The sequence below is a fragment of the Heptranchias perlo genome, chromosome 3, assembly GCF_035084215.1.
Source record: "Heptranchias perlo isolate sHepPer1 chromosome 3, sHepPer1.hap1, whole genome shotgun sequence".
Classification (NCBI taxonomy): Eukaryota; Metazoa; Chordata; class Chondrichthyes; order Hexanchiformes; family Hexanchidae; genus Heptranchias; species Heptranchias perlo.
In genome coordinates, this window is record NC_090327.1 from 108,274,661 (window position 1) to 108,286,903 (window position 12,243).

Sequence of the window (12,243 nt, forward strand, 5' to 3'; positions counted from 1 at the left end):
AAAGTTTCATTTCGGTTTCCAAAAGGACTTTATATCAGTGATGGGCTTCCATGGAATGATACCTGACTGCACTGGATGCCAAAAACATGTATGTGGCACACACCTATGTTGGCATGTACTGTTTTATTCAAAGGGTTGCTATTCTAGAGCTTATGAGACAAATTCAAAACATAAATAATTTTGGTCCACTATTGATATCAGTATGTTAGAAGGTAAGGGACACTAACTTCCAAACTTTGAGCCCATTAAAAATGAACACTACTTTATTATTAATAGGGATCAAAAATTTGCATTGGTTCATTCCCTACTCCACAGTTATGAAGTTTATGAACTGTCAGCTGTCATCTTAATAAGCAGGGAAGAGAAGAATTAAAATAAATCCCTCTAAGTAAGAAACTGAATGGTACATCAAATGCACTTCACTGGTTTGATAAAAGTGACAGTATCACCAAGGTTTCTTAGAAAATGTTTCCAAATTAAATGTCAACCTTTTCATTGTTATTCACTTAAAGGACGAGAATAACAACATACTGTATATCCAAATCAGGCTTAATTCAGCTTGAATACATTCTGTCTTGTCAGCATTTCATTTAATTAAACACATGAAATAAATCGTGGTATGTGTGTTCAAGCAAACTATTGTGGGCTGTAAAAGTCTTTTGAGCACAAGATCCTTCGACATAAGTCGACTTACATATTGTGATGAAGTGTACATTCACGCCTGATACAATAGGGCTTTAGGACCATGCGGAGAGGATGGTGGCATCCATCTGGACTCTAAATAAGTGGTCACAGGTGCCCCTGATTAAGCATACAGACAAAGGGATTATATAAACCAAGTCAAAATGGAGAGACATCGGTCTCTAACAAGTTTTGATTAAGTGTATTTTGTTTGGGGGAATCGAACAATAAAAGGGCACAGGCAACTGGATTGAATCGGTTTCCAGAACATGAAAGGTTGATACAAGTGCTGGCCATCCTGAGACAAGAGGCACTTGATCACAATATGTACGAACAGTATTGTAGGGAAAAACATAAAATAAAAATATTAAATGTCAAGACCAGCCAGTGCAGTATTACCAATAAAAGACAATTTACATGTTGGTTATGAATAATATAAAAGCTACGACTGGAAAATTTTGGAAATATTTTCTCCCAAGTAGTTTGTTTGAAGAATGTTAACAGTCTCACCAGAAAGCGAATGCCTCAAACAAAATCAAAACCACTGCTGGAAATCTGAAACAAAAACTGAAAATGCTGGAAACACACCAGCAGGGCACACCAACACCTGTGGAGAGAACAGGCAAATCAATATTTCAGGTGCAATCCTGCATCATAACTGGGAAATATTAAAGACAAACAGGATTTTAAAAAAGAACAAAACAAAAGGAAGAAGGAAGAAATGAAACACTCGTATATACAGACACACTCGAGAGAGGAAGTTGAATCACTGTTCGCAGCCTTGCTGTCCTATTTGACCCTGAGATGAGCTTCCGACCTCATATCGACTCCATCACTAAGACCGCCTACTTCCACCTCAGTATCATCACCTGTCTCTCCCCCTGCTTCAGCTCACCTGCTGCTGAAACCCTCATCCATGCCTTTGTTACCTTTAGACTTGACTATTCCAATGCTCTCCTCCCATTTTCCACCCTCCATAAACTTGAGCTTATCCAAAACTCTGCTGCCTGTATCCTAACTCGCATCAAGTCCCGTTCACCCATCACCACTGTGTTCACTGACCTACTGATTGGCTTCTGGTCCAGGAACACCTCGATTTTAAAATTCCCACCCTTGTTTTCAAATCCCACCATGGCCTCGCCCCTCTCTATCTCTGTAACCTCCTCCAGCCCTACAACCCTCCAAGATCTCTGCGCTTCTCCAATTCTTGCTTCTTGTGCATTCCCGATTTTAATGCTCCACCTTTGGTGGCCGTGCCTTCAGCTGCCTAGGCCCTGAGGTCTGGAATTGTTTCTGTAATCCTCTCCACCCCTCTACCTCTCTCTCTCCCTTTAAGATGCTCCTTAAAACCTACGTCTTTGATCAAGCTTTTGGTCACCTGTACTAATATCTCCTTATGTGGCTCGGTTTCAAATTTTGTTTGATTACACTCCTATGAAGCACACCTTGTGTTAAAGGTGCTATATAAATGCAAGTGGTTGTTATTGTAGAGTGCTTAAAAGGAAAGCAGGAAATGGTTACACGGCTGAAGTGATATTAACATGCATTGTTCGGAAGAAGCAAAATAAAAGACATCTAAGAGACATGAAGAAGTTGTGGCTAGTTGAAGCAGTAGGGATTAAGGCAGATCTGAAATGGAAACGGGGCCCAATATTTACGGGGAAGGGGGGAGGGGGGCGTGTCAGCAGCCGGTAAACCAAATTCGGCAGCACCCTCATCGTAACTTTTTTACTCTGTTTGTCGCCCGGCAGCCGACCAGATTGAGAGGCTAGCCGCTGCTGGACGAGAAAGCCTGTTGTAGAAGCAGCAACCGAGGACCGCTGGGGATGGTCCAGGGCAATCGAGAAGATCGGGGGTCATGGGAGTTGGGGTGGGGGGGGGAGCTCGGAGTACGGCAACGGGTGGGGGAGTGAGGGAAGGATCACTGTGGGGAGATGCTGCTGACGGGACACGTCACAGGGAGGTGGCATCGTTAGGGGGGATCAAATCGTGGGGTGGGCCTGCCAATCACGGGGGTGGAGGGTCGGAAGCTCAAGGCAGGTTTGCTCGGGAGGCCGGGGGGGGAAGCACTCTTTCTCCTTCTGGCCCACAAACAGTGCTGAAAAAACACTTACCTGCTGGATCTGGCAGCTTCCTCCTCCCTTCAGCTGCCAGGTTTCCCGAACCCTGGGAAACTCGGCCTGCAGCCGTTAAATTCAAATAGCTGTCAAAATCGGAGGAGCACAGCCTCATTAGCATTTTATAATTATGGACCTGCTTCTCCAGAGCAGATTACTCAAACGCCACCGAACCCACCGCGGTAAAACTGGGAGTAGGTGCGTTTGCAGTGGGTTGGGGTCGGGTTTCACATTTTTAGCAATTTAACTACTCCCCACTAACCTTCTCCCGCCCGTTATGGGGGGGTTAAAATTCGCCCCAGGAACAGCTGGCATCCAGGTGAGAATTAAAAAGCACCAAGGGTGCAGACTTTTTAAAATTTGTTCTCAGAATGTGAATAATGCTGGCAAGGCCGCTTTTATTGGCCATCCCTAGTTGACCTAAGAAGGTGGTGAAGGTACGCCACTATAGTTTTGGGTAGGGAATTCCAAGATACTGATCCAGTGATGATGAAGGAACTGCGATATACGTCCAAGTTAGGATGGCGTGTGAATTCCAATGGAACTTGGAATAGATTGTGTTCCCACAATATTGCTGCTCTTGTCCTTCTCAGTGATAGAGGTTGCAGGAGAGGAAAACGCTGTAAAAATAACATTGGTGAGTTAAAGAAAAAAAAATTGCATTTATATAACGCCTCCCATGCCCACAGGATGTCCCAAAGCATTTCACAGCCAATGAAGTACTTTTGAAGTGTAGTCACTGTTGTAATGTAGGAAACACAGCAGCCAATTGCACATAGCAAGGTCCCACAAACAGCAACGTGAAAATGACCAGACCATTTGTTTATAGTGGTTTTAATTGAGGGACAAATATTGGCTAGGGCACCCAGGTGAACTCCCCTGCGCATCTTTGAATAATGCCATGGGATCTTTTACAGCCACCTGAGAGGGCCTCAGTTAATATCTCATCCAAAAGACCTCACCCCTGATAGTGCAGCACTCTCTCAGTACTGCACTGGAGTATCAGCCTAGATTATGTACTCAGTTTCTGGAGTGGGATTTGATCTCACAACCTTCTGACTTAGAGGCAAGAGTGCTACCAACTGAGCCACAGCTAACAAGTACAGCACATTCTGTAGATCACACAAAATGCCACCAGTAATGGAGAGGTGTATATTGAGTCCAATGGCAAGGGCTCTGATTAAGTAAGCTGCTTTGTCCTGGATGATGTTGAGTTTCTTGAGTGTTGTTGCGGTTGCACCCATCCAGGTGAGAAGTGAGTAATCCATCACACTCCTAATTTGAACCTTGTAGATGATGGATATGCTCTGAGGGGGTCAGAAGGTGAGCCACTCATTGCAGAGTACCCAGCTTCTGCCCGGCTCTTATATTCATGGTGTTGATACGACTGGTCCAGTTAAGCGTTTGAACAATCATGGGCAGCTTGGCAATGTTGTTGGAGATGGTTGGGCCTTGACTTGTTGGAGATTATCATTACCTGGTATCCCTGTGGCTCAAATGTTACTTGCCACTTGTTACCCCAAACCTGGAAGTTACCCAGGTCCTGCTGTAGGCTGGCATGAGCTGACAGGAGTTGTGAATGGAGCTGAGCATTGAAATGATCATCAAACATCCCGCTTCTGACCCTATGATGGAGGAAAGCTCATTGATGAAGCAGCTGAAGATGGTTTTGCCAAGTATGTCTGAGGAACTCCTGCAGTGATGTTCTGGAGCCGTGATAACTATCCCCTGACAAACACAATATCAACTTCAGTTTTGCTAGGTCTCCTTAAATCCATACTCGGTCGAATGCTATCTCAGCGTCGAAAGCAGCTACTCTCTCCTCATCTCTAGCATTCAGCTCTTGCACCCATGCCTGAGTTAAGGCTGCGATGAGGTCTGGAGCTGAGTGCTTCTGACGAAACCCTGAACTGAGCATCAGTGAGCATTTTATTGATCAGTAGGTATCACTTGATGACACTATTGATGACTCCTTCCATCACTTTACTGATGATTGTGTATTAATTGGCTGGATTAGATTTGTCCTGTTCTTGTGGATAGGAATTTTTTTTATTTGTTCATGAGATGTGGGCGTCACTGGCAAGGCCAGCATTTATTGCCCATCCCTATTGTAGGGAGGGTAATGTAGGAATGTACGGTAAATGCCAGTGTCACAATTATCCAGGAACAGCTTGGCTAGACGAATGGCTAGCTCTGGTGCAAAGGTCTTCAACACTACAGCTGGGATGTTGTCAGGCCCCATAGCCTTTGCTGTGTCCAGTGCAAACAACTACATCTTAATGTCACATGGAGTGAACTGAATTGGCTGGACACTGATATCTATGATGGTGGGGGCCTCAGAGGAGGCCAAGTAAGATATCGACTTGGCACTTTTGGCTAAATACATTTGCAAAACTTTAGCCTTGTGTCTTGTTCTCATGTTGGGCTCCACTACATTTGAGAATGGGGTTGTTCACGAAGTCTCCTCCTCCTATTAATTCCCTGGTTGTCTACCATCATTCTCAACTGTAGCATGGCTACTGAGCTTTGCTCTGATCCATTGGTTATGGGAATGATCAGCTCTGTCTACTGCATGCTGCTTTTAGTGTTTAGTAGGCAGGTAACCCTGTGTAGTTGCTTCATTAGGTTTGTACCTCATTCTGAGGTATGCTTGCCGCTGCATTGGACCAAGGTCAGTCTCCTGGTTTGATGGTGATCAAGGACTGAGGGATGTGCCAGCCTATGAACTAACAGTCTGCAGTCATATACAATTCTTTGGCAGCAGTTGGCCCACAACACTTCATGGATGCCCAATTTTAGATTGCTAGACCTGTCCCCCTTTGCACAATAGTAGTGCCAAAGCAGGAAGGTGCCCTCACAGTGGAGATGAGACCTTGCCTTCACAAGGACTGTGCAATGGTCACTTCTGCCAATGCTACTGTGGACACCATCAACACAGTGTTCAGACAGAAGGCTCACACTCAAGGTGCCTACCTGCCTTCCTCTACCCTAGAAATGCTGACACACCCATCCCATATGGCTAGAATCTCTTGCTGTGAAGAAAGTGGGACCTTTAGTTAAGGTCTGAAGTTATTATTGTCAATATTAAGGCCACAGGGATGCAAACTGCCTAAGAAAAAAGATACGGTGCTATATTTCAACCTTGTGTTGAGCTTCACTGGAACAGTGTAGAAGGCCAAAGACAAAGACGTCAGAAAGGAGTGAGGCAAGGAATTGAAATGGCAAGCAACAGGGAACTCGGGGTTACAGTTGCAGAAAGAACACAGATGTTCAGCAAAGTGATCAGCTAATCTGTTTTTGGTTTCCCTAATGTAGGGGAGACTCCACTCCTCCCCCCTCCCACCTCCTTGAGCAGCGGATACAATATGCTAGATTGAAGGAAGAACGTGTAAATTGCTGTCTCACTCAGAAGGAACATTTGAGGCCTTGGACAGTGGTGTGGGAGGAGGTGAATGGGCAGGTGTTACATCTCCTGCCCTTACATTGGAAAGTGCTAAGAGAAAGGGGCAGCAGGTGAATGGGATGGTGGAAAAATAAACCAGAGCGTTGCAGCGGCAATGGTGGCTTTGGAGAGAGGGAAGGTGATGGGGTTTTGTTGGAGGTGGCAGAAATGAAGGATGATAATCTGGCGAATGCAGAGGCTGGTGGGTAGAAGGCGAGGACAAGGTATGTCTTGTTACGGTTGTGTGATGGAGGAAGGGGAAAGAGCAGGACCATAGGAAATGGGATGGACCCTGGTGAGGAGAATCTCCTGTTTCTATTTCAGACCTGCTTTACCTCTCCGCCTTCTCAGCTATTTACATATTGGGCCAGAATTTGCTGTCAAAATAGAAACATAGAAACATAGAAAATAGGAGCAGGAATAGGCCATTCGGTCCTTCGAGCCTGCTCCATCATTCAATATGATCATGGCTGATCCTCTATCTCAATACCATATTCCCGCTCTCTCCCCATACCCCTTGATGCCTTTTGTGTCTAGAAATCTATCTAGCTCCTTCTTAAATATACTCAGTGACTTGGCCTCCACAGCCTTCTGTGGAAGAGAATTCCACAGGTTCACCACCCTCTGAGTGAAGAAATTTCTCCTCATCTCAGTCCTAAATGTCCTACCCTGTATCCTGAGACTGTGACCCCTTGTTCTACACCCCCCAGCCAGGGGAAACATCCTCCCTGCATCCAGTCGGTCTAGCCCTGTCAGAATTTTATATGTTTCAATGAGATCCCCTCTCATTCTTCTAAACTCGAGTGAATACAGGCTGAGTCGACCCAATCTCTCCTCATACGACAGTCCTGCCATCCCAGGAATCAGTCTGGTGAACCTTCGCTGCACTCCCTCTATGGCAAGTATATCCTTTCTTAGGTAAGGAGACCAAAACTGCACACAATACTCCAGGTGTGGTCTCACCAAGGCCCTGTATAACTGCAGTAAGACATCCTTGCTCCTGTACTCAAATCCTCTTGCAATGAAGGTCAACATACCATTTGCCTTCCTAACTGCTTGCTGCACCTGCATTTTTGCTTTCAGTGACTGGTATACAAGGACACTCAGGTCCCTTTGTACATCAACATTTCCCAATCTATCACCATTTAAATAATACTCTGCCTTTCTGTTTTTCCTTTTGAAGTGGATAACTTCACATTTATCCACGTTATACTGCATCTGCCATGTATTTGCCCACTGACTCAGCTTGTCTAAATCGCCTTGAAGCCTTTTTGCATCCTCCTCACAACTCACGATTGCACCTAGTTTTGTGTCGTCATCAAACTTGGAAATATTACATTTGGTTCCCTCATCCAAATCATTGATCTATATTGCGAATAGCAGGGGCCCAAGCACTGATCCCTGCGGTACCCCACTAGTCACTGCCTGCCACCCCAAAAAAGACCCATTTTTTTCCTACTCTCTGTTTCCTGTCTGTCAACCAATTTTCAATCTATGCCAGTATATCAATCCCATGTGCTTTAATTTTGCACACTAACCTCTTATGTGGGACTTTATCAAAGGCCTTCTGAAAATCCAAGTACACCACATCCACTGGTTCTCCCTTATCTATTCTACCAGTTACATCCTCAAAAAACTCCAGTAGGTTTGCCAAACATGATTTCCCTTTCATAAATCCATGTTGACTTTGTCTAATCCCATTGATATTTTCTAAGTGTCCTGTTATCACATCCTTTATCATAGACTCTAGCATTTTCCCTACTACTGATGTTAGGCTAACCGGTCTGTAGTTCCCTGTTTTCTCTCTTCCTCTTTTTTTAAATAGTGGGGTTACATTTACCACCCTCCAATCGACAGGAACTGTTCCTTAATCTATAGAATTTTGGAAGATGATAACCAATGCATCCACTATTTCCATGGCTACCTCTTTTAGTGCTCTGGGATGCAGATTATCAGGCCCTGGGGATTTATCGGCTTTCAGTCCCATTAATTTCTCCAGCACTATTTTTTTACTAATACTAATTTCCTTTAATTCCTCCTTCTCACTAGTCCCTTGGTTCCCTAGCATTTCTCGGAAGTTATTTGTGTCCTCTTCCGTGAGGTGAGGCTAATGGTGCTCTCCATTATTTATTGCGTAAATGATACAGCAAGTTCAGGCGAGGAGCAGATGTTCAGTTAAATGTCAATATCCAAAAGTTGCTGTCCGAGTGGAAACGCTCTGCTGTTAGCTTCGCGAAAATGGCCTCTCACTGTCTGCCTCACCATTGACATGCATCGAATGTTGTGAAGTTGCTGTATTTGCGCGGTAGATACGAATTAAACCTGCTACAGATATATAGGGCTAGTCATTAGTAGCGTAAGTACCCTTTTAATTATGTGATAAGTGTTAATTATTGACAATCAATCTCTCTGGCACGAAAATTAACAAATACAAGTCTCATTCCTTCAGGTTTTGAATTTTTCGGGGAGATTTGAAAAATATCAAACTCTAAATGATACCATTCTTTTTCTTATTTTCCTTTCTGCCTCTTTTTTCTCTCTCTCTTAATCCAATCTTTCTTTCCCTCTCTTTATTTCTCTTTCTGTACCTGATTTGACATTAAATTCACCCACTCTAATTCACCCGCTCAGTCTTTCCTCTGTTTATTTTCCAATCCTTCAATCTGTTTGGTTTAGGAGATACCCTGTTGCTTGCCCTGTTCACTCAGGTCCCAGATGCCCTGTTTCCCTCACTGCACCGTTATCCGCTCGCACTTTCAGCAACTTTGTGGGCAAAAATCTTTTGAGCTGAAAGGTGCAGGGACAAGTCTATCTAATGGCAGATGCTTTTAGATGCCCTGCCAAAGCAAAATCTATCCTATTCTCTGTATCTCTTCAATGTCTTTCATTTTTTTTACTGTGCTTCTTCCTAAATCCCATGTTAATCTCACTTCAGCCATTTAACAATGGCCTGTTTCTGTGCTGTCGACTCATTGTAACAATGTAAATTAATGTACCAGTCATTCTACTTCCTCTCTCCTGTGTGTGTTTTCTTCCCCTTTCCCTTTCATCTGTTCCTTTTTAAATGCTGTACGTATGTAAATTTTCCCAGTTCTGACAAAGGGTTAAATCTGAAACATTAGTGCAGATGCTGGCTGACTGACTTGTTACGCTTTGCCAGAATCTTCAGCTAATACTTTAAATATCGTCGCTGTATTTTAAATAGCGTGAAGCCTGCAATGTGGCTTTGGCAGTGTTCTATCCTGCCACTAGGAATAGCAACAATCACATCTATGTAACTGGGGGAGACGGAATATTCTCAATATGGTGACAACCCATTAGGCAGATACAGAAGTACATTAAGTGGTTATTGTGGCTTAGTTGTCAGCACTTCGACATCTCGAGTTGAAATGCATTTTATAAAATGGTAGATTTCAGCTTAACCACAATCATTGGGTTTACTGTAGTATTTAGTTTATAACCTGTAGAACTAACAGGGCGCTAAATTGGGCCATGTGGCACCCGTTGTTTCGGTGCTACACGTCCTCTTCAACATCCAAGATGGCATCTTGGTTGCATGCGCACGTTTCCTGCGTGACATACGCCAGAAGCCATCTTGGTATAGGAGTTAGCGCAGGCGCAGATAACAAATGCTGAAATCATGTAAAGTAGGGAGAAAATGGCTTCAATCAGAGTGCAATGCTGATTTAAAGTGATAGACGCCATTTTGGGACTTAACACTCAACTCAACGCACAGTCTTAACCCCGACCATCTGAACGTGTCTTAGAGTGTCTGGAGGACCCCCCACCGGTGCTTTTTAAAGGGACCATGCAGGATTTACAGGTTAGTTGCTGGATTATTGCCTCTGGCTGCCGAGACATTTGTAACTATTTTTGGAGGTCTCCTAGACTTGAATACTAGGACGCGGGGACATAGCCTAACATTTAGAGCCAGGACATGCAGGAGTGAAGTTAGGAAATGCTTCTACACACAAAGGGTGGGAAACATTTGGAATGCTCTTCTGCAGACGGCAGTTGATGCTAGCTCAATTGCTAAATTTAAATCTGAGGTAGATAGCTTTTTGACAATCAAAGGTATGAAGGGATATGGGCCAAAGGCAGGTATATGGAGTTAGATCACAGATCAGCCATGATCTTATCAAATGACGGAGCAGGCTCAAGGGGCTGAATGGCCTACTCCTGTTCCTATATTCCCATGTCTCTATGTCCTACTTGTGAATGTTAAATCTGAGATTGATAGAATTCTGTGAACCAAGGGTATTAAGGGATATGGGGCTAACATGGTATACGGAGTTAGGTCACATGTCCACCATGATCTCATTGAATGGTGGAACAGGCTCGAGGGGCTAAATGCCACAGCCACTTGCTGCCTCTTGATATGTGCCACCTTCTCCTGTAAGAAAGTGGGATGTGTGCCTGGGTGATGTGCCTGTCATGGTTGAATAGCTGCCAGTGTGTGTGGCCTGTGAGTTGTAGGTGGACGGCTTGAAACAGTGGTAATGTGTTAGGGTGAGAGGAAGCATTTGATTGGAAGAGTTGAGTACTGATGGAAAGAGTTTATTGGTATGTGGGAGATGGTGTGTGTAGTGCATGGAACAGTTGGTAGGAGACGCCACTTGACAGTTGACATCACTCACCTTGACCACTCATTTCAAAGCATTGAACTTCTTCCTGCACTGCATCCATGTTCATGATGCTGTGTGCCTGGCATTGACTTCATCCCCCACTGCCTCCCATTGCTTTTTGAGTACATGTCTGGAGGGCCTTCTGCCCCCCTGCGCATATAGGATGTCCCTCCTTCTGTCCACCTCTTGCACCCAAGGTCTCTAGTGCATCAGCAGAGAACCTTGGTGCTTGCACTCTCGCAGGCCTGGTACTAACTCGGATCGGCAGATTGGTGAGGTTTATTGTGCAGATTGGAGGATGTGGGATTTAGTAATGAGCAACCTTTATTCAATGTTTTAACATAACTCATCAGTGTGTAAACATAGGGATGGGATCTGCATCTGTGTTTTACGCGTGCGATGTCTGATCTCTGTTCAGACTCCATGCAGACAGTAGACTGTCATTTTCAGTAAATAACAGGTACCAGCTACCTTTAAGAGATTTCCATTTAACATCCTCCCTTTAAGAGATTGAGCTCCCTCTGGTGGTGGAAAGTGCAAATTGCATTAATTCCACGTGCAAGGCCTGGAAAGGAAGGCTGATTGCAGGTAAGTGCTCCCTTGGGTCCAAACTTGCATCCTGCCTGCGCAGGGTCCGTCGGGCATGGGGTGGTAGCACCACCCAAAACGGACCCTTATCGAATTTTTCCCCCACAGTTCCCGATCTCAAGTTCAAACAGCTTGAAAATTATTTACACTTGTAAAAGTGAATTCTCCATACACAATGCTGTCAAAAAAGTAGAAGTACAGGTTATGTTAAATAAAAAGATTATGGCCTAAAATTTCCTCAGCGAATTATGGTAATTTTGCACCCACTGGCGTCCAACAGTGAGAGTTGCATGTGGGTTTCCTGGGTCTGCTCATTTGCATACCCAGTGGTGCACTCACTGGTGTAAAATTGGTGTGAAAGCAGATGAACTACCTGGAAACTTCTTTGCAGCCTTTAGAAAGTAAGTTCAAACTGCATTCTTCAGCAGCAGACTGGGACACAAACAAGGAAGAGAGGAACCGAGCTTGGGTCTTTCACTTCACTTTAATAACTTCACCGATTGTCTCATCAATATTTGTACCATACTCGTACAGAATAATGTTGACTCCCAGGACAGAACCCTGTGTGAAACCACTTCCAAAATCCAACCACTCTGGCAAACTGCCCTTAACTCCTAGGGGTTGATTTTGACTTTTGGGCGACCGACCGGTGGAGCGTGCCAGCTGCCCATACCCGTGGCGAAGAGGTGACCACGATTTTGAGGCACCAGCCTCATTAATATTGGGCTGGCGAGCTGTGGGGTGCCAAATGGGCAATCCGATGCAGCTTGTTGGATCGAGACCACCCGAT